The 22,946-nt window shown below is 39.3% G+C and overlaps 1 long non-coding RNA gene across 1 annotated transcript in view; it reads left to right on the top strand.

Moving 5' to 3' along the window:
- Nucleotides 1–22,498, top strand: part of LOC137147641 (uncharacterized) — a 33,485-nt gene extending 10,987 nt beyond the window's left edge. Inside the window, exons 2-3 of the long non-coding RNA XR_010918279.1 lie at nucleotides 21,842–21,909; nucleotides 22,317–22,498. This is a non-coding gene — a long non-coding RNA (uncharacterized lncRNA). The remainder of the gene's footprint in view (nucleotides 1–21,841; nucleotides 21,910–22,316) is intronic.
- The last annotated feature ends 448 nt before the right edge of the window (nucleotides 22,499–22,946 follow it).

Below are 22,946 nucleotides of genomic sequence, written 5' to 3'. Positions count from 1 at the left end.
CAGGATATTGTTAGGCTATTTTGTAAGAAAATGCACCTGTAACCTATGTTATCACATCTTTGTCCCCTTCTCATGCCAACTTCCACTTCCTGAAAAGTTGGCCTATTTTTTTTTTTCAGGTCCCAATTGCCATTTGTGAAGTTCCATGAACATTTTAGTGCATTACCAGTGGTGAGTGTAGGGAGGTAAAATGTGCATGTGCAAATCCCCATTTTTTCCTGAAAATTCTGTCACCTGCACATGAAGAATGTTAGAATCTCAAAAGTGTATGCAGGAGATGCAGTGCAACAAAGTGAACATGCAAGTTTGGGGAAATTCCATTTGAAATCAGGCCTTTTAATGTATTAATTTGTTACCCTCCCTAGTGGTGTATATGCTATGGGCCAATCCTGTCTACTCTTACTCATACAAATACTTTAATTTATTCATTTGGACTGTGTGTGTGTGTGTGTGTGTGTGTGTGTGTGTGTGTGTGTGTGGAGAGGGAGAGAGAGAGGTTGATTGATTTGGTTTGATTTGTAGGAACAATCCTGATTTTTATCAGTCAATTATTTGTAGTATGTTTGATTTCTCTCTTAGACAGAGGGGATTCTCTTAAAACATATTGGTTCTGTTTTTTGAGTCTGTGCAAATTATTTTAATGCCAAGATTTCATATGAGTATATTTGACTATGCACCTTGATGAAGTTGGTGTCATGCTGTTATTTTGCTATTATAAAGACAAATGATCACATTGATTTTTTTTTTTTTTTCATTTGGAACTTTGGAAAAGTATAAAGGAATGATATAGGAGCTAATCAATGTGTAAGCTGGGGCTGCCCTAGGGTTTCTTCTTAAAATGAGATTTAGGTTTTATGTAACCAGAATTGTTTTGTTTTTGTTTTGTTTTTAAAATAAAATAAAATCCTTTCAAATGTATTTAATTAATCTGCTTGTTCTTTTAAGCTCAAAATTTTCAAGGTACTGTCTCAAGATGAGTCACAAAATATTGTGTGCAGTAAGTAATCCTCCTGCCATGATTATTTAGGATTCTGCTTAATCCTCATTTTTCACATCTTTTTTTACTTTCAAAATGTTACATCAATAAGTATGATTAGTATTTGCAATCCTTTTGTTTTAGGAGACTTAAAATGCAGTTAAACTGGGTTTTATTTTTCATTTAAATTCACTTTTTACAAACTGTGGTTCCTCACCCTGTCGCCAATTTTTCCTTTTTTCACTGGAATCATTTTAGGTGCTGCAGATAGTGCTAAAATACAAGTCTAAATACACTGGGCAAGATTCTCAAAATTTTCAAAAATATTCTTTTAGCTGCATCCTGAACTTCCTAGCATGCGAATTATGCCTCTTACTGCGTTATTTGCACATACTTGAGCAAAAGCCAGACAAAATCTAATGCTGTTCACTACAGTGAATCACTTGAGTATAAATGGTTTAACAAATCATATTCCAAAACATTTCTGTACATGCAGCAGAAAAATGGATTGAAGTTGTGTCCTTTTTGGCTGCAGTCTAAACGCTTTAAGCCCAGACTGCTCTACCCAGTACTGCAAGGTCTAAATGACTTAGGAGCCTAACTCTCCTAGTCACTCTTGGAAAATGTTGCCTAGGCTCCTAAGTCACTTAGGCATTGTAATGCCTAGTGGAGTAGCACCTAAATACCTTTGAGGATTTAGACCTCTGTGCTGAGGAGAGAAAGGAAGTCCAATTGTTAGACACTGGCATTGGCTTTAGAAGACCTGGATTCAACGCCCTGCTCCGCCAAGGCTTCCTGTGTGACTTTTGGCTAGTCACTTAGGGCATGTCTGCATGGTGTGATGATGTGCACTACAGGGTGGGGGGATTTTTTTTTTTTAAAGGGCATTAATGTGTTGTGAACTACTTTGTCCATGTAGACCCTACTAGTGCGCACTAAAAGTCCCATGGTGTGCTCTATTGTAGTGCAATTTGAAATTATACTACGTTAAAGTGCAATAGGGAACTTTTACTGTGCATCAGTAGGGTGTACACCAACTAGCACACAACATATTAACGTCCTTTTATAAATGTGTTCAGTTGCTTATCTGTAAAATGGGGAAAATTGCACTGCCCTACCTCACATGATAAATACACTAAAAATGGTGAGGAGCTCAGACTACAGTAATAGGAGTCATAGAAGTACCTTGGATAGTATACTGAACACTAAGACACTACAATATTTTATATCTGTCTATCTTATAGGTCAACATCACTGAGGTATCTAGATATCACTTCTGGGAGTGACATAAAAGCCTATCGTCCTTGGCTGGTGTACTTGCAATAGTGATGTTATGAAAAGAAGGGTTTTTTTTAATTGCCCTGATACCTGTTTGATGTAAGGAAGTATATTTACCCTCATTTTATATATGGAGAAACTGAGGCACAGAAATTAAATCATGACCCCTCCCCCTCAGCCTCCAGGCCTTAGAGACAATCAGTGACCAATCCAGGTTCAGAATGTGTGCAGGCTTCCAATCCTGCATTTAGATCGTTGGTGACATTAATTGTAGTGAAGGCAATCTGTTCAATTAGGAGTCGTCAAAGCCTCCAGACATGATTATGTTTAGAGATAGGCGAAACTGGTTAATAAATACTCACGTATATCCATAGAGAGCAGTTTGGCCTGCATTCAATCGTGGCTGAAAAAAACTGCAATGCATTTATCCCAGGAAAATAATGTAGACTTCTAAGATTTAGGCTTTTCACGACATCTAAAGAGTTGATATAAGTTGTTAGAAAGTACTCTCCAAGGCTGTATTTCATTTAAGCTTTTAGGGCCATCTAAATCAACTTCCTTAGCTTTAGGAAGATAAAGATTGTAAAACAAATTATCTCGGCATCAAGAGACCTACCATGTTGATTTATGCTTCCTACATACAGTAAGTATACAACTCGCTTGTAAATCACCAAGGTGATGCCTCTTTTCAGAACTGTCTCAGTAATTGATTTGTGCAAATTTTAATGAAGTAATATGAGCATGGTTTTATCTTGTGTAATACAAGACAGAACAACAGGCAAGAAATATTAAAAATGATTGAATGTACCATGAACACACAGGCCATTTCATTCTTTTAGTCATATTGCCAATTTTTAAACAGCGAGTCTTCTGCCCGGAATAGCCCGCCGAAGCATTTTTCATGTCAGTAACATGACTTGTACAGTACAGCATGACTTGCTGAAAATTGAGTGCATTGCTCCCCCTTTATAATGCTGTCTTTGAAAACCAGACATCTCTCAAGATGACTGTGACAGCACCTCTGGTCGTGTTACCACTCATCAGGTTTTTTGCTTTTTGAAAACGTTCTTTGTACATATAAGCTGGTGCAGTTTTCCTCCCCTCCCCTCAAAATAAAGAGGCGAGGAGGAAGACAGACAAAAGTAATCATGAATTGTCCAGGAAAGAATCAGAGGATATTTTGCAAACATCTTGTAACCACATTCGTCTATCTCTGTAGTCTTCATTTGCAGTTTTGTCATCTCTGCTTCTCTTGGGAGAGCTGGCTTTGATTAGAGATGCTATGCTCTTCCAAATCCTGTTTGGAATGGCAAAATCCTGTTTACCTTACACACGTGAGTAGTGTAATTTATCCCGTTAGATAAGGGAAGATGGTATTGTGATTACAAATTATTGCACAGAGTTCGGAATATTTGGGTTCAGTTCTTGACTCTGGAACTCAGGCTTCCTGTATGACCTGGGCAAATCACTTAGACAAGGTCACTTGACTTCAATAGGAATTAGGTGTCCAAATACGTCAGAGGATTTGGGCCTTAATTTCTCTGTGCTTCAGTTCGTCATCTGTAAAATAAGGTTAATAATACTTCCCTACCTCCCAATGGTGTTATAAGGATAAATTCATTAATTACAGCTAAAGTGCTCAGATAGTACAGTAGTAAGTATGTAAATAAAATGACCACTCGCTTGAGTAATTTTGAGGATTTGGCCTTGTATGGAAAATCTGTTTTAACTGTGGTCTTTCTTTATGCACTGCATCCAGAATCCTCTGTTGCGTTAAAGCAAGCTTGTTTCTGAAAAGCCTTCTAGCTTGGTCTTTTAAAATCACCTACAGAAGCAGATAGTTTCTGCTTAGAATTTATTCCCATCTACTGGTTACAGCACTATGTCATGGAAGCTGCTGCTGTAGCACCCGCCCCTTCATTTCCCCTCTTCCCTTATGAATTTCTTATGGTTGTGTCGTTGTTTTTGCAGCACCTCATGTGACAGGCCCTCATGTGACATTGGCATAGGTAATCCACCTCCCTGAGAGATGGTAGCTATGTTGATGGAAGAATTCCTCCATCAACCTAGTGCTGTCTACACGGGGACTTAAATCGGCTTAACAATGCTATTTAAGGGAATGGATTTTTCATACCCTTGACCGATGTAGTTAAACCGACCTAATTTTCTGGCGTAGATGAGGCTTAAATTCCACTCTGCTACGCACTGTTCTTTTAATCTATAACTTGTTAGCCACTAACGCATAGGAGTAGTATACTGTGCTTTAAGAGTTAATGTCTGAGTATGATAGGGACTTCACATTTCCATGGCAACAGCTTAACATGATCAGCAAGCAGACTGGACTGGTTTAATATGAGGTGCCATTAAAAGCATAACATAACAAATGCTGGGACACATGTATCATAGAATGAAATCTCTTCTCCACTCCTTTGAAAACAGCCAATTTTCGTGTGGTGCTTCCCGTTGATGCATTGTTTCAAAACTGCCGTCATGCAGGAAATGGAAACAATAATTTACGTGGCTTTTAATTACACTTTTGTGATTGCAATGATGTAAATTTAAAGAACCACAAATTTATGCAAGAAGTAATCTGATGTCTGGCATTAAACCTCTTATTTACAATGTGTCTTGCCAAACAACCTTGTTGTTTTATGTCATTTTTTTGTCTTGCTGTTCTGCCGCATCCTTCTTTTCCATGATACTAAGGATGGGCTCAGCTGCTGGTTTAGTCAGTTCTATTAAGAACATATTGATAGGAAGTACACCAGTGGTGTTCAACCTTTCCAGCCCAACAGCCAAATCTATTACATTAAAAAGGTTAAGGGATTACAATCCGTGTTACAGGTCAGATTCTCACTCCTGTTCTGTTCTTTGTCACTAAGGTGGCTCAATGGGAGTGGAAGCCTCCTGCGAGACCTTTGCTGGAGATTCCTATGCAACCAGCTACTACGCACAACCACCCCACAGCCTTTAGCACGAGGGATCTGTTGGGAATGGGCAGGGGGATAAATGGATTGTGCTGCATGTAGCTGAATATGGTGAGCTCTTCTGAAAAGCTGGCCCCCGATTTGTGGGTGCTGAGCACTCTTCAAACTTCTGGTCTTTTCACCAAAGTTCTTATATCAACTTCCAGCCTTGTCAAGGCAGAGCCATTAATTTGGGGGCACTCAGCACCTTGTAGCATCAGATCATTTAATATAAGTATTCTGAATAAGCAGACTTATTAGGATAAATCTACACAGCCTGTGGCAGACAGCCTCCAAGCCCAGGTCGACAGACTCAGGATTGTGCTACCATGCTAAAAATAGCTGTGTAGACAGAGTTTTTTAAATTGTCTCAGGTTGGAGCTTGGGCTCTGAAACCCACACCCATTCCTAGGCTTCAGAGTATCACCTACACTCAGCCTGAGCAGACCTGTACTGGATGATAGCATAGGGATAGGGGAGGGCACAGTGAGGGCAGCTGGTTTCAGCAGTGTTACTGAGCATACTCAGGCCATGTGAGCATGCTCAGTTCAAGCCATGTAGCAAATCTGGGGGGAACATGTGACCTTGCATGTTTGCCCACATCTACATAGCTCTTTTTAGCATGGTAGCATGAGCTTGAGTGTATTGACCCAAGCTTGGAGGCTTGCTGATGCAGGCTGCATAGACGTACACTTCTAGACACCCACTCCCCTGACCCAATCACCCCCTCAAAAAAAATGTGAGCAAGGAAGTTATTGTTAGTCCTTTCTTTTTGCTACCTAGAAGTCTTGTGGCTTGGCCAGCTTTGAGACTTTTGGCAAATGGTGGAGCTGTATTTCTGAATGCAGGCAAAGTGGAACTAATCATTCCCTTTTCCTTTCTGAGTCCAATTCTTTCCCCTATTACTTAAGATTTCAATCACAAATCAATGCTTCAAATCACTTTGGTCTGGGCATTTTTAAAATAAAAAACCAGAGTGCAAGTCATTAGAGTAGAAGATTAATATAGTATGACTCAAGTCTCCACAGCCACAATGTGATCTAATCCCTGTTTCTTCAAATGTTCAAAGCTATGTCCTGCAATATGATGTAGGATCATTAAGAAATAAAGTTTGCTGTCCATTCCCAGCCCCTACGCTACTTTATTTAACTCTTCTGTTTTTTGTCCCTTCCCTATCACCTGATCGCCATTCTATGGCTTTCCTTATTCTGTTCCACCTCATAAATTACAATACTGTTTGATCGAATCAAAATCAGATTGTTTAATGGAATATGGAAAGCCTCCAACCTCCAGTGAACAGTGCATTTGCCCCTTTTTCCCATTTTACAGGCCAGAGCATGCATTAGCAACCAAATATAGGTGCAATATGTCATAGAGGAAGGACCCATCTATGAATTAGAGATATTTGAATGTGGATACTTGAGACCAAGCACAATGAGTGTTATTTGGACAACTGATTGTTTTCTGCATACTTAATTTTGCTAATATACCCTATTTCAGTGGTTCTCAACCAGGCTAACATATACCCCTGAGGATACACAGAGGTATTCCAGGGGTACACAACTCCTTTACCTATTTGCCTACTTTTACAACAGGCTACATAAGAAGGACTAGCAAAGTCAATACAAACTAAAATTTCATGCAGCCAATTACTTTTTTTTATAGTGCTCTATATACTGAAATGGAAGCACAAAATATTTCAATTCCTTTATTTTATAATTATATGGTAAAAATTAGAAAGTAAGCAATTTTTCAGTACTAGTAAATAAATAATTTAGTAATAATAATAATAAAGTGGTCCAATGAATGTGCAAAATTATATTAACAAGAAATATTCTTCCCCCTTGGGGAAGGAGGGAAAACACAGAACATGTCAGCTGAATCCACAAATTAGCTTATGTCATGCTCACTTAGTCAAATATACCTTGACTTGGCTTTTACTAAGTATCAGCTCTATGTCCCTGTGTCATCACTGTTTGTATTATTGCACATCATTATATTTTAATGCAGATGGTATCTAGACTGGTCCTACATCTTGGAATCTAAATAAGTTTGTCACATCCTATTGCTATCAAATGACAACTAATACCAGTCCCACTTATGTGAGACACTTCATGAAGAATTATGTTGATCTAGTGATACAGCTGTATTCCTTCTTTCCATGCATACCAGGGAGGAGTCAATGTGGAAGTTATCATACCCATTTAAATTACAAACTCTATCTGAGGTGGTGTTAAAGCAATGGGATCATTGATTAAGAAAGGAGCATCAGAGTTAATTTGGTCAAATAGAAAGGGCAACAGTCTGGAATCGAGGAGATCTACATTTTGTTCTCAATTCTGTCATTGACCTTCTGTGTAACTTTGTGCAAATTGTTTAGCCTCTTTGTGCTTCTGTATCCCCTGCCACCATTTTTCTGTCTTATCATATGTTTGACTGAGATTGTAAACTCTTCAGGGCGGGGACTCTCTCTTACAGGGCCTAATGCAAAAGGGTCTCTAATCTTAGTTGAGGCTTCTTGGTGCTACTGTATGTAATATAAATAAAAACAAGTAACATTCTGGAAGGAAATCTAGATTTCAGTGGTAACCAACTAAAAAGCTTCATGTATGCTTGGATCCAAGGTCTTTGTTCAGCTCTTCAGAAGTCAGATACAGAACGCCTTACCTTTTCAGGGGTGTTTGGATACATGATTGTGATTTGGGCCAATCTCTAATTCAAATTAGGTCCAATTTTTCTTTTTATTAAATCAAGTATACCTTTTTTAAAAGAAGCGCTGTTGTTCTTAATCCAGATCTAAACACCTTCTGAAAAGCTGCACACTGACCCTAGGTCTATACTAAAAATGTTTTATGTGGGCAGTCATCTAGGGGGACACATTGCCTTTTGTAAGAAAATAAAAAAAAAAAAGGCAATAAGTTGCAAATCCCAAAGCAGCCACGTAAGAGTGGAAGAAACTGCCTTGGGTTTGCAGTAACTGTAAATTGTGTTTTAGTGATCCCACTGGAGCCTAAGGGAAATGAAAAGAAAAAGTTATTTTTAAAAACTAAGCAGAGAAAAAAATATATAGACGGCTCTAGGAGGGTAGGGTTCAGTCATGCCAGGTGCTGAGCAATTCCTGAAGAGACTGCATGCCTGCTATTCTCTCTCAAGTCCATTGGAGTTGAAGGTGCTCAGCATCTCTCTGAGTTGATGCAAGTTTTACATCAACAAACCCAAGGGCTCAATTCTCCATGGCAATGTATTTGCCACATGTTCTGTCAGAAGATCCCCTAGCATACAGAGGTTCTTGAGTGGTACAGAGCCACGCTAACATCCTCTACTTCCCAAGCCTGGGGAAAAGGGGCCACCCACAGCCATGTTATTGCTCACAAAGTGGGTCACTGAAGCTGTTGCATTCTCTAGGCTGCTCTCAGTTCCAAGCATGCCCAGGGAAACAACTTATCAGTTCTATCCCACCTGTGGCTGCATCTGTTGGTCCAAGCCGGAGGTGGGAATTGGAGCCTCAAAGTCTATCCTGTTTCCTTCTGAGTTTCCTAGGCTTTGTTGAATCTTTACAAAGGTAGGAAATCTCACAACAGTAAATTAAAACTGGCCAAGCTACCAAAGGAGCTGGTGTTTGGGCGCTAAGCAGTACAACTGATATTTCATCACATTCCAATCAGCAGAGCTGAGTGAACAATCCATAGCAAATATCTTATTTAAAGAACCAGGCTTTTTGATGTGTCTGAATTGTCTGCAGACCAATTGTGATTTTCCACAGCTATTCAAAATTATACTCCAGATAAACTCAGTACTTCTTGGTCCATATGTTGCTGCAGCAATTCATTGCACATACAGCTGGTCAGAAAGTGGAATAGAAAGTGTCACAAAAATGTTTCCATATTTCCTCTATATCTTCTTTTCCTTGAAGTTTCTCAACTAATTCTAATAGCAAGTATTTGATGTTCAAATTGCATTTCTGTTGGTTAGTTTTGATTGGATACGGAGGCCAGATGGTATTTTATTTCCTCTTTCTTGTTTGGACAGGCATAACAGTAAGTCAGATTTCTGGTGCGGCTACTGAATTCGGAATTCATTTGCCATGAAAATTCTTTAGTGTTGGAAGAAAAAGCTGTATTTAGCAAACATTCCCACCAAAAATCAATTTTGCTAAAATAAGCAGAAGAATATGAACGTTTTCTAGCAGTGGTTTCCCATTCTACTCACAATTCAATGTAAGACAGCTAACAAACTGAGGGGGGAGGGAAATACTTCTTTTGGTGTTATTTCCTTCAGTTTTAAATATTAATGTATGATGTTACATCGTTATGAAGTACTTTTCACAAAGATGATATAGGCTGTTTGTTTGGAAAAAATGAAGTCTCTGAAATGAATTCTCATAAATGTTTAAAAGAGAGATCAGATAAAATTCTAGGTGGGAAAAATTAGGTGTAGATAAGCTTGCAAAATTCTGGGAGATGGGACAGGCTCTGCCACAAACTTTAGCAAACATCCCAAGCTACACCTTTGGATGAAAGTTCCCTTCTGCCATGATTTCATTATTGCATTGCTTGCCCAGAAGTGTCCGTGCTCACAGAGCCCATCTATGTGGCAGGGGAGAGTCTGTGACATAAAGAAGACTCTCTTAAGTGAGATTCTCTTCCCGACTCCACCTTTTCTATGTCTAGCAAAAGTCCTGGTATGACCCGCCAAAGGAAGATTGACTCTGAGGACCCCTTTCCCAGTCATGGAGAGCTGGCAGAGGGAGGGGGAGGTTGGGAGTGGGATTGCAGCATGCATCACTGCTGAGTTTCTAGGAAGTGTGATGATCCGTAGGGCAGCCTGGGGAGGCTGATGAAACTTAGTTCTGGGAGCCTTCTATCTAAATTATTTTGGGGACTTCTGCCATCCCCCAGAACAGCCCAGGCTCAGGAGGCCATAAAGTTGACTTCAAGCTACAACGTGTGCCCTTCTTCCTCCTTGGCTGCAAATCTCACTTTGGGTACATTTCCCACTGCACTCATTTTATGGTGTCAAGTAGAGTACAGATACTGCACACACCCCTGGCACGGGTACAAATAACAGTGTAGACAGTGAGGCATGGCTTGGGTGAGTAGTGTAAAAAATGTACCTTCATTGCTCTCTACGTACATAAGCAAAGCGGGGAATGACTCTGGAAGTGGAAAGGCTGCAGGGAAAGACTCCAGTTGCTCCTTCCCCAGCAGAGCCTTTCCCTGCTGCCTCCCCTAGCCACAGCCTTTCACAAAGATGTGTAGCTTCATGCCACAGCATGGCTTCAGCTTGCTTTTCATCGTGGAGTGTAGCCATACACAACTTGCTCGCCTCCGCCAGTGGCATGCCGGGTAGACCTAGCCTCCGAGTGCAGATTCCAAGAGGGCTGGTTCTTCTGAGCTACTGCACCTACCTGTGGTAGATGATACAAATGGAGGCCTTGTCATTAAGGGCCATGTGGGCCTCACAAGGCTTCAGTCATGGAAGGGTTAGTGAATTGAATCTTGTAGTTGGGTTCATAGGGGATGGAAATGAACTGTACTACACCAGTTTGCTTGGAGATTCCTCCTTGAAAGAGGGAACCCCATTCCTTAGCCCCTTTCTGCTCATATAACTCTAATGTTATAGTTAGTTAGTTCAATGTCACAATATTCAGGTTTGATTTAGTGTACTCAGGTTCGGGCATCTTTTATGAACGATTTGCTCTGCCATAATTGAGAACAGCATGACAACAGTCTGTCAACATTTAAATTAGGTGAAAGTATTTAATTTTTCTTTACAACTCCTGAACAAATTATGGATGATAAGGCTGTGGATGTTGAGCAGGAGAAAAAGCAAATTTAGCTGGTCTTGAAAGCCTTTAGTTATTTCACAATTACTTGTCATATTCTCTTTAATAACTATCAATCAAAATTTTGGTTGTCCTGTTGTTAGTTCTAGCAAAAACAAGTCTTCCAGACTTGTAGCTGTTTTAACATGCCACTGGTAGCTCAGGGAAATGTGATGAGCACAGAAGAGAAATTCTGATTGGATTTTATTACTGTATTATGCTGTGCCTACCAGTAAAAAATGCAGAGAAAATTGAATCCTAAAATTATCTGCCTCTCTTCCATTTACTTTTTAAGCCATTTCTTCTAGTTTTCAATTATCATCTGGCAATAAATTTCATAGTGCAAGATGAGTCCCCTGTGGGATACAGTAACACAGAAGAAGGGCGGAGAATTCGAGAATATTCAAACTTGTTTTGGATGCAAATTCAGTCATTATAGTGAATATGAAAGAAATGTACTGTAGAGAAGTCGAGCAGTAAAGCCATGGAAATTTCCTTTTGTAATGAAACAAGCCCCTCCTCCACCATCTCCTCTATCACTGCTCTACCTCAGCCTCCCTCTTTCAGAATGAAATCCAACCCTGTGCAGAGAACCAACACAAAGTGTATGAAACACTTAATTCATTTTGAGGCCTTAACAGTTATTTAAGTGGAGCATAGGCCTGGGTGAAAGCTTTACCCTACTGAAGTCAGTGGCAAAACTCCCTTTACCTTCAGTCGTGCCAGGACTGCATGCATTGGGCTGATTCTCTGAAGACACAAATCCCATTCTCCATCTCTAACTCTTTCCCCACCTATAAACCTACCCCAGGAAATCGTCACTGACTTATAGAGCTTGTTCTCTTCCAGTCTCAGCCTGACCTAAGGCATTTGAATTGCTAAAAAGAGAGTGGACAGTTTTCAGATTTTCAAGTTATCTGGAATCTAAGATGCAAACGGCAGTAAAATTTTGAGCTTCTGAAGCTATTCTAGAGGAACTAATTTGCCAATATTTGAAACACTAGCACCAGCTTTTAGTGGATGTAGACACCATTTAACCTAACTCTTTTAAAAACACCAAGAGTATACTTGTATTTTTTTTCAACATGCTAGTCAAAGCTCTACAACTCTTTTTTCCTTTCTGATTGTGTTATTACATAAAAATGCATCAAATGGTTTATAGAAATAATATTTGGAATACCATGCTATACTTACCATCTCTGTTCATTTTCTGACCTCAGTGCGTCTTCCATTTCCATCTGTGGTTATGGTTCTCTTGATCCGCTCAACCAAGAGAAGGAGGAGACGAACAATGTCTAACATGAAAGGATAACCATTAAGTTTTCATGTCCATTCAGTCCTTGGCTCTCAGCTGGAACTGATAAGGTTGCCAATTATGAGATGCATGCCTAACTGTTAGAAAACACAATGATGAGCTGATTTGTGGAAGCAGTTACTGTACTGTACTCAAACTGAGTAACCGAACACACCAATAGCTAATTGTGCACATGTTAGCCTGTGAGTACTTGATTTGCATAAAATATCCTGGTAATGGCATATGCAAATGTAAGCCTGTGATCTAGCGATTGGAACTTTGTGGCCATGCAGGACCCCTTTTCCTTTAATGGGCTCTAATCAGGTTTCAGGGTCTGCCCATGCAGATTGGATTGAAGGCCTGGAGTCTAAGTGGTAAATTATGATCCCCAGATATTTGAAAATCTCACAGTTGTGGACATCTGTCCACTATATGAACTAGATGGAGAACAGAACTCATTTCATGTAATGGTCATGTGAAGCAGTTTGTAGGAAGGGAAGCAAAATTCATCTGGTGCCTTTTCGTCTAATTCTGATCACATCTATACCATGTAAGAACAGAAGTAATTCCACCAAAGTCATTGATATTAAATCAGTGTAAAGCTGTTATGAGATAAGAACCTGGCCCACTGACTCCAACACAAGTGCTTCTGACTCTAATTGGTGTCAGTGAGAGGAAAAACAGGGCCAGGGATTTTATAAAATACGACATTGCCCATTTCTGATGTTTTGAGAAGCCTCGGGACAAACCATTTAAAGATCAGTATTTCAGTGATGACATTAACATTTCCATGACAGAATTACATTTCAAGACAAGAAATTTGGTTTCTTTTTATTCTGTCACCAGTGGAAAGACAGAAAATAAAGAGCATCTAGAGGAATCTCTTTTCTCCTGAGAATCAGCCTCTTACAGTTCTGAGAAAAAAATGAAAATAATGTGAATGTTCCCTTGCGGCTCTCTTTCTCAAATTAGAGAAGTGGTGCAGGAGGGTCTCGTGTCAATATATGTAGTAATGGTAATATATCAGATGCTGGTTGTATTGCTTGTGGGCATACATTTTCAAAAATGACTAGTGATTTTGGCTGCCCAATTTGTAACACCTTAAAGGGGCTGGATTTTCGAAGGCCAGCTGCTCAGCCCCTTTAAAATATATCAAGTTGGGCATCCAAAATCGAGGCACTGTTTAATCTGAGGAAGTTTAATCTTTTTAAACAGATCCCCAACCACCTATAAAAGATGATAGTGATCAATGCTGGTAAGATAAAGATATATTTGTAAACGCAGCTGCTGTGTATCTGCATCTGAACTTGTTTTCTTCCAGGGGTGTATTCCAACTTTCTGCCTTGCTGCTTCATCAAGACATTTGAGCAATCTCAACCAAATCTTTAGGTGCCCCGAGGACAAGGCTTGGAAGTCCTGATGAAACATAGTGACACCTAGAAGCTATCTGACCCGCACTCCTAATCCCCTTGCAAATCACCATGGAGATCCTATAGATGCTCTGATGCAGCCCACTCCCATACAGCTCCTTAACCAAAAATCCTGCTTGTCGTATTACAAAAATAGCGCCAGATTCTAACATACTCACTCTTGCTGGGTAGGGACTTACGCCACAGTAGCCTATTGATTTTAATAGGATTATTCGTGCAGTGAGGTGCCATTCAGTGTAAGAGAATCAAAATCCAGTCATATAAAAAGGGCAGAGAGTCCATCAAAATGTAGCAGAGAGAGAAAAGAATAAGCAGTCTTATTTTTTTTTTCCTCTTCCCTAAATTATTTTGTCCTCAGAACAGATGCAGCTGGGGCAAACCACAGTTCAACCTCTCCTGCACTACCAGGTCAACACGCCTGACGTGATGAGACCACCGCTTATGGGGTAGAGAGAATAATTCAGGCCATATGCCTGTATCTGTATCTGCTGTGACATTCAGCTAGGGTTCCAACTCTTGTCACAGAAGGGAAGTTGGGTCTCCTACACTCAGCAATTTCTAACATAATATTAGGCAAGTTAAAAAGAGGTAACCCCACAAAGTCCTTCTCCAGAGCTATCATCTGTGAGGGTTTAGTGTAGTTCAAGGCTGATTTTATTTAATTTAAAGCTTCCAGCAGGAAAACTTCACACAGTGGGGTTGGAGAGGCAGCTTCCTTGCTATTGTTCTCTACTTTTGATTTGCTGTGAAAGGACACTCTATTTTAAGAAACATGATTGTCTTCTTTTAAGGGCAATTTCAGGACTGTTCTCTTCAAGCTGAAGTAGATGGAGATGGAGATTATAAAGACCTAATAAATGCTAGGGCCGCAGTATGTACTTTAGCCTAAGGGGATAAAGACAATTCTCTGTCTTTTTCAAACACACATACATACACGCACTTATTCCCTGATCTTAACAAGATGAAATACACCTTTTATTGCATTTATATGACCATTCTATTCTGGATCAAAACCAGTGAAATGGAATAAACAGGCATCTAAACTAAAATAAGATTTACAAGTACTCTTGCCATGCATTTTTTTTTTTAATCTGGCTGCTTTTAAGCACTGCCTCAGTGAAATCGGTCTTGAAAACAGATTAGTGTTGAGAATCTGCTGCAACATTACAGCTAATATTGTTTTGAAATTAGATTTGATTAAATATTTTCCAGAGTTCAAACTAACAGGATTATTTATAAATCATACTAAGCATGCCTGCTGTACTTTGGCTGGATATAGGGGAAAGAGCAGATGGAGGTGGGTGGATGGCAGTTATGTTAGGGCTCATGCTATAAAGAGACAGAAGATTTCTTCTACAAAATTGCCTACAGTTTCTTCTGGGCTCTAGATGGCTCCCCAGCTTTGTCCCTCTGCAATTTTCATACTCTGCATTTTACCAGTGAGCTTTTACATGGCAACAACAAAAAACCTTGTCACATAACCTTAGTCTGCATAAAACATTACATGGCTGTGCTTTGCTCTTGTCTTTTCTATTCTTCTTACAAGAAAGAGTGCAGAATCAAAATAGCCTCTAAGCACTGTGGAACCTGTGGCTATTGCTGTTGCCGAGTATCAAGATCTCTGCAAGGATAGGATCTCAAACAGCAAGGCTGTGCTGATGCTATCTCCAGCCCGGAAGAACTGTGAAGTACCAGAAATCAGGTCAGAAAGCAACCAGACCAAAATTTGTATGGAAAAGCATCTGAGGTGTTTATGCACACTGAAGAGCAGCTTCTTGGTTGATGTAAATTGTCAGATCTAAACTGTAGTCAATAGAGCTATGACCACTCACACCAGGGGAGGTTCTGCAGCTGAATAGCTCGACATTTTGAGGTATGCTGATCACTGTGAATCTGCCCCAGTCAGAAAACCTCTCTCACATGCTTGACTCTTGCTGTCCTAACTTGAGCTACCCCAAATGAGAAGGCCCATTTTTCCTCCCACTGACCCTGGTGTCAATCAGGAATAACTCCTTTGACGTCAGTGATATAAAACATCAGATGGGAATCTTCATGTGGCACATACGACCAGCAAGATAGCAAAGCAGCAGGTAAAATGCAAACCCTCTGCAGCTAAAGCAATTAGGCACAGAGGCTGACGATTTGTAGAGCTTGGCACTCTTGGAGAGGTTCTTACCGTGTCGTCTTTCAAGTATGCAAAATGCATCCATAATAATGTCCTTTACGAATAGCTTTGGAATCCTTCCCTAAGCTCTAGCTAGTGAAATACATCAAATCAGCTGCTTTAACTGATTTGTAGACCAGTTAATTCTTCTGTGCACACATCCTTAATATCCCTCTACCTTGATACTTCCTTTATTGCTCTTTTTTTTTTTTTTTTTGCATACCAGTGTGGAGTTGATATACTTACATGGAGGGGAAAGGGAGCAAGGAGCCAAAATAGAATTGGATTTGCTGAGCTCTACTTTTGAAGAACAGTCTTCTAGAAGGCTGCAAACTTCAGAAAGACTATATTATGTTTCTCTTTTTTTATCCCCGCCCCCCAGTTAATATCTTGGGGACAGGGATGTATAAAAAAATAAGAGTGTGAAACAAAATAATGGCACAAAGGGCCAAGTTCAGATGGAACACTTATTGCTGCACAAGGGCCACATGTAACAGGAAAGCCATGTTTGTGCTATGCTAGAGAACCAAGCAGAGCATATATTATGTGCTGGGAACTGTGTATCTTCTGTGCAGTGTGAGACCACTGGCACTGTAATGGAGCATGGACTTCAAATGTCCCAGGAACCTCTAAGACTGTCTGTTGAGTGGCAGCGTTGTGTGATTTATTCCCATCACCAACTCCAATACTGTCCCTGTGTGGCAATATTACGTGCATTGTTTCTCTTTCTTTAGCCCTTTTCCACAGGGCTGGGGAGGAGTAGTGGTCTTCCTTCCTTGAGATCGCTGCACACACTGGGCTCAGCTAGTCCTGTTTATTCCCTCAGTTCTTCCTTCCTGTGCCATCCTTGTGCCCTTTAGCTGATGACGTAATTGACTTATCCTGCCTGCCAGCCAGATTAGCCAGAGCTTGTACATTCCCTAGTCAGCCTTCTTCAGGGGAGCAGATTGAGGTCTAAGTGATCATAGTGCAGGCTCTCTGCTAGTTTCCAGCACTCCATCACAGGCACAAACAAAGAGAATCTGGCATATTGTGGGCATGACCAGAGGACATCAATACTGCCCATGATAGAGGAGAACTGCAGGTTATGTCAGCTATATCTCACAACCTTTTGTTTCTGGCTGTGGGCCAGCCATAAAGAAAAATCAGGGATCTCAAGCATATGTTGAGGTTGAAGAATATTTAATCAGCCCCACTGTACCTTGTAGTCTCCTACCAATGCCTTTTTACAGAAGCTTTGTGTTGGTGTACCAGGACGCGGTTCCATGTTTGAATGTCAAAGATTTGTTCACTTTGGTGGTGTAAAATAATTCTCCAGCTTTACCCCTATTATTTAAAGTTGCTCTTTGACATCAATATCATCATATCCCCTTGGTTTGTTGCAATGATTTTGCTACACGGGCTGTTAATCAATCATTCATTACTATTATTGTTGTTAAATATGCTCTGCTGAATCTCTTGGGAACTATCTTTCCACAGACAAAATTTTGATTACTACACAGAACTTGATCTTGTAAATACCTATACCATAACCTTCTCATTTATAATTCTACAGTTCAGCAATAAACAACCTGGGGCCTACCATTATTCATCCATGAATACCAAAAAGAATATTCAATTATTGATGTGCTCTGGGAGACTCAAGAATCTCTAATGAGAGAGGTTTCTGCTGACCTTAAATAGTACCCAGGTGACACAGTCAACTTGGGGAAATATTAAAAACAGATGCAATTTGCTATAAAAATAGAGCAATTAAACTGGATCTGCATTTTTTGGCAATAAATAGTTGCATGGACTGATTAATGCTCAGACTTCTTATTGTTATGTGGATAGCCAGATATTTGGTTGTATAGCACTTACCTCGATGTGGTGATTTCCCCACATTTCTGATCACAACTCAGCTGGATTAGTGATTTTTTTCTCCCCCTTTCATTTGTAGAAATTCAAGATCATTATAGATCTACTTTTATTCTACATCCAGTCCAACTTCACTCTTACATATTGTCACAGGCTTCTATCTCAGTTCTCCCAACTTCACATCCTTTCAGGTCGTCGTCTTGTGACAATGGCTACCCAGGTTTGCGACAGAAACATCACAGATTCCTTGACCTGTCTTAAACTTAAAATAAAGAGATAATTGGAGTGCTTTGGCTGTCATATAACCACTGTTCTGTTTGTTTCAGTTAATGAGGAAGAACAGGTAGGCCTGTAATGGATGTGTTATTGTGACATGCTAAGTGTGCAATCAAAAAAGTGTTATATTCCTGGGCTGAAGTCCTGAGTCTAATGAAGGCAATAGCAAAACATCCATTGACTTCAGTGGAGCCAGGATTTCACCTTTGTGATTTATTTACACTGGTTGGGATTTTCATAGCAGCCTAAGGGAGTTAGGCACTCGATTCCCAGTGAGTTTCAGTGGGAGGTGAATGCCTATGTTACTTTGCCTTTGAAAATCCTAGACGTTATATACAAAGTCACATTCAGTAAAGGAAATACCTAAAACTTGTGCCCAATATACTCACTCTGAGTGGCATTTAATTATGCAACTATTCCCATTGACCCTCAAAGTGATTATTGAATTGGTAAGCGCTACTCAATACGCATAAGATTGTTTATGGGTCCCTGCTGAGAGTACTAATATGATCACACAATACTGAAAGTTAAGCCAGAGAGTTTGATAATGCAGTAGGATGCTTAATTGCAAAAGGAACAATTATTAAGACATAGCACATTATCTCTGAGATCTTAGGTTCTTAAAAAGTTTTACCAAAGTCATATTTTCAAAAGAGATTAAGCACTTTGGGAGATTTACAAAAGTATTTAGAAGCATAAAGTGGAAGTTAGGAGTCTACTGGTATTTACAAAAGTGCCTTGGTAGGTTAGATACACAACTCACATTGATTTCAATGGGAATTAGGTACCTAATATATTCTGTAAACCCGACTAGGCACCTATTTATATCATACTTTTAAAAATCTGGCTGTAGATGCCTAATTGCAAACCTGGCCCTTGGAAGTCTAAATATTAGGCTTTATTCTCCTAAATAGAACTAGGCACATTTTTTTTTGCCAAAACCTTTTTTCTGCCACACAGAATTATTTCAGCAATGTGTCCGTTTTGCTGAATTGTCTGTGTTGAGGGAGGGGGATCAAAAAACCGTCAAACTTCTGAAAAAGGTAAAATGTTTCATTTAGAAAGTGTTGAAATTATACATTTAAATTTTGGGAGTTTTAAAATATTTTTTTTTATCTTGGTATTTCCTTAAAATTTATTTTAAAAAGTAAGAAGTGTTTTGTTCCAATTTCAACCTTTCATTTAACCTGAAACACTTTTTAATTTTCAATTTCTAAAAAAAATTGGTAAAAACATTGTTTATGGTTCAATCTGAAATTAATTTCTCAATTTTTCAGAATTGCCAGCAAACCAAAAAATTTGTTGTTCACACAGTTTTACTCTGAAGTGCATGCGTCACTTTTCTGAAAATTGCTTAAGCACTTTTCAAAATTGTACCTCTGATCTAGATCTGGATTGACATGGCATCTAAAAACTGAGAGCACACTCTGATTACGGTCAATTTCTTTCCTATGGTCCTTTTTGTTTGTGGACTGCAGAGTTAATAACATTAACAGATTCAGCAAAGCATTTCTCTCAAAGACAAAAGCCTTCCTTATTCTTAGATCTACCAGATTCACTACATAATTGAAATTCTCTTTTTGCCTGGTGATCACTTTCCTTATCTAATTACTGCATATTTCTGTTAACTTGCTTCTCTTACTCCATTACAGCAAAAATACCACACAGACGCATTTCAACTACCAGATTCTCCACTTACACATGACCCTACAAACATGGCTCTATTTTCACTTTGCAAAAACCTAGCTTCATGCTAAACTTCAGTCCAATTTCTGTATTTCAGTCTTGACCTACTAAACTCAAAATGGACTTCCCCCAGTTTCCATGGAAAAGTTACTTTTTTATTGGCCTTAGTGAAGGAAAGCAATCTGTACAATTTCTCCTCACAAATCCACAATTCACAGAACAGCCCATGAGTTTCCACAGCTGCTATTAGAGATTTAGCCTCCCAGAATGCCTTCAAAACAGAGGTCAGAATTCCTGTGCTTACATTAACTTTCTCCAGTTACCAGTTTTTTAATTACAGATTCCTATCTGTACTGAGTTTTGGGAGATATAACATGGATTGCAGTATGGAAGCCTGACTGATTAATGTTAAGATTAGCGCTATTGTTTATCTTGACATTTCTTGTTCACTTCCAATCTGTAGAAAACTAGCGAGTCATACAAGACTACATGTATAAGGGGGAATTTAATATCTTTAAAAGGAAAGATTGTTAAAATATTAATATCAATGATACAGTGGAAATTCTATAAACTATTGTTCCAAAACTGTCCATCTTTCTCCACTTCTGAGTAAAGACGTATTGACATAGGTTGTCTTGAGTTTTTTTTTCTTCCTAAGATGTCGTCATTTCTTACAAAATATTTTAGAGAACATTTACTAGTAGATTCTGAAGACCAGTATTATCATACATCTTAAAAGTGAATTGCAATTGAAAAAATAAATGACCAACTATGATGTACGAACTATACTTTTTCCTTGTGTTTATTCCCCTTGGGACAAATCCTACCCACCCTTTCTTACTCAGGCCTGTGAAGCGGAACTGGTGAAATTCTGCTGTGTGAGATGGCTGTGTGGTGGCGGAGTTGAAAGGGTAGGATGGTGGAGTCACACACAGGGGAGGAGACTAATGCCAGGAGTTCATCTGGTGCAATTGGTGCATCTGGTCATTAGAAAATGTCTGAGCTCCTCAAAGCTTGTTTATTTCAAATACCTACCCTCAGGTATAATATATTATCACTGTACTTAAATATAAAAACACCCTTCCCACAGATATGACACACATGCTATATTTCTCTAGGGATGCAAGAAATCTCAGTTAATAAGGGCTGGCTGAAAAATTGAATTACCATCCCATGGGGAAATTCTGAGATTTTTGTAATTTTAGTTTTGTCCTGAAGTGGTACAAAAAGTTAAAATCCCAGAATTTTTCATGAAAGGAAATAATTTGAAATATTTTGGTTTGACTTTATCATTTTGACTTCTGTGATAATATAATAGTCAAAACAATAAAAATCAAGGAATTGTTATGACTGTATCGAAACAAAATATTTTGACCTTAACAAAATGAAATGCTTCAATAATTTCCTCACAAAAAGTTCAACTAAATCAATACTTTCCCATGAAATAGATGAAAAGCATGAAAACGTGAGCCCAAAACATTCCAACGCTAGAAGGTTTAAAAAAAGTATTTAAAGTCATAAATTTTAAGCAAGTCTCATTTTTGAGCTTGACTTCTGATTTTTGGATGCTTGAGGTTGGCTGTATTGTATCCAGCAAAGAAACAAGGCACCTGCTGCTGTAGAAGGAATCCATTTGACGTTTGAGTGGAACCATTTTTATCCTTCCATTTTTGTTTCTTCTCTCCCCTTAAAGCCAGAAGCATGGATGTGGCTCATCTGGGTGATTTTTATTTGGAGGGAAATGAGACACTGCACGTTGCCTGCACTAATAGTCATTCAGACTGTCACATGTCATAATACCTCTCTGTGTGTGCGGGACATAGCAGACAGCGTTTATCATAAAACTTGCCCCTAGGCAACTTTCCAAGTACATAGATAAAGGGAATTCACTTGCGCCCTGATTGTTATGAAGATGCTCTTCAACAGATAGAGACACAGACTGACTTTGCCTTGACAGTGATGATCTGCTTTGCATCGATGGCAAAATGTTTGTGCTTAATGATGCCCATAAATGCCACTGTAACAGCTTCCTCCCTGTCTTGATGGGTCTTTAGAGGTATAAATATTCCCTCATTTGCTTTTGTTTTCAGAGAAACTGGAAATATTTGGATTCCTGACAAGCACTCAACCGGTGATTGAAAGTCAGGAGAATGACAAGGTAATGGCACTCGGGTATGACCTGTAATATTTTGCTCATATTAGAATATTCCCTGGTAATTTCCTAACTGGTCTGCATTTAATGCAAGTATGGTTTCAGTTCTGCCCTTGAAACTTGGATCAAACCTTCCACTAATTTTGGACTCATGGATTAGCTTGAAAGCCATATTTTTTTGCCAGTGTTACTAAAATAATGCTTCAAATTGAATTCATATTCATTCAAGCAAAGATCAGTTTATTGGTAATTCCTGGCTCTGCAGCATGCCCTCTAGCATCTCCTTGTTTCTGGCAGGATGGAGATGTCTGAATGAAATCATGCATTTGGCCCGTGGTCTGCCTGTCTAGGGTGATGTGAATGTGAGAGCCTCAACCTTTTACAATTTTTTTTTTCCTTGTTCATTTCTGCAGCTCTATAAACGGTTTCCCTAGGGAAAAAACAAAACAAAACATTGAGAAGAAGAATAAGTTAAAACACGGGAATGTGGATGAGCTCCAGATCACATGATGAATGGTGCACTGCTGTGGAAATAAGAGTAATAGTGCCAATCCACCTTGACTTTTCTAGTGTTTATACAGAGAAGGATTAAATAACAGCCTATTAGGGGAATTGTCTTATTGCATTTTGGCAGAGGCTGAGTGGTGCATTATGAGGGATCGTGTGGTTCATATTTCTGCATTTGTATTTCACAGGTTTTTCTAGCCACATAATTATGCCTGGGTGGGACATTTGGTCCTAGAATGTTGCCACTGTTGTCACAATCCTGCTAGGTCTCACAAAATAGCCACAAAACTTATGCGAATCAAGTCTGGGATCTTGTCTCACTTCTCTTGGCACCTATTCCTTCAAATTTTTCTCCTAATTATTTTATTACAGATGGCATAGGTAGTGATTAAGGGCCCAAGGTTTGAGGTGGCTTTGTGACAGACCACACGCTGTTAAAGGCAGGCCATTCTTCAGTCTCCCTTAGGAGTTGAAGAATATGTCACAACAGGGTCCTCACATGTGTCCTCTGAAATACCCTCCAAAAGGGTATTCAC

This window comes from Emydura macquarii, unplaced genomic scaffold (assembly GCF_026122565.2).
Source record: "Emydura macquarii macquarii isolate MOO-44397 ecotype Brisbane River unplaced genomic scaffold, CSIRO-AGI_Emac_v2 contig_561, whole genome shotgun sequence".
In the NCBI taxonomy this organism is placed as follows: domain Eukaryota; kingdom Metazoa; phylum Chordata; order Testudines; family Chelidae; genus Emydura; species Emydura macquarii.
Note: the sequence above shows the minus strand (reverse complement) of the source record. Positions and strands in the feature narration are given on the sequence as shown.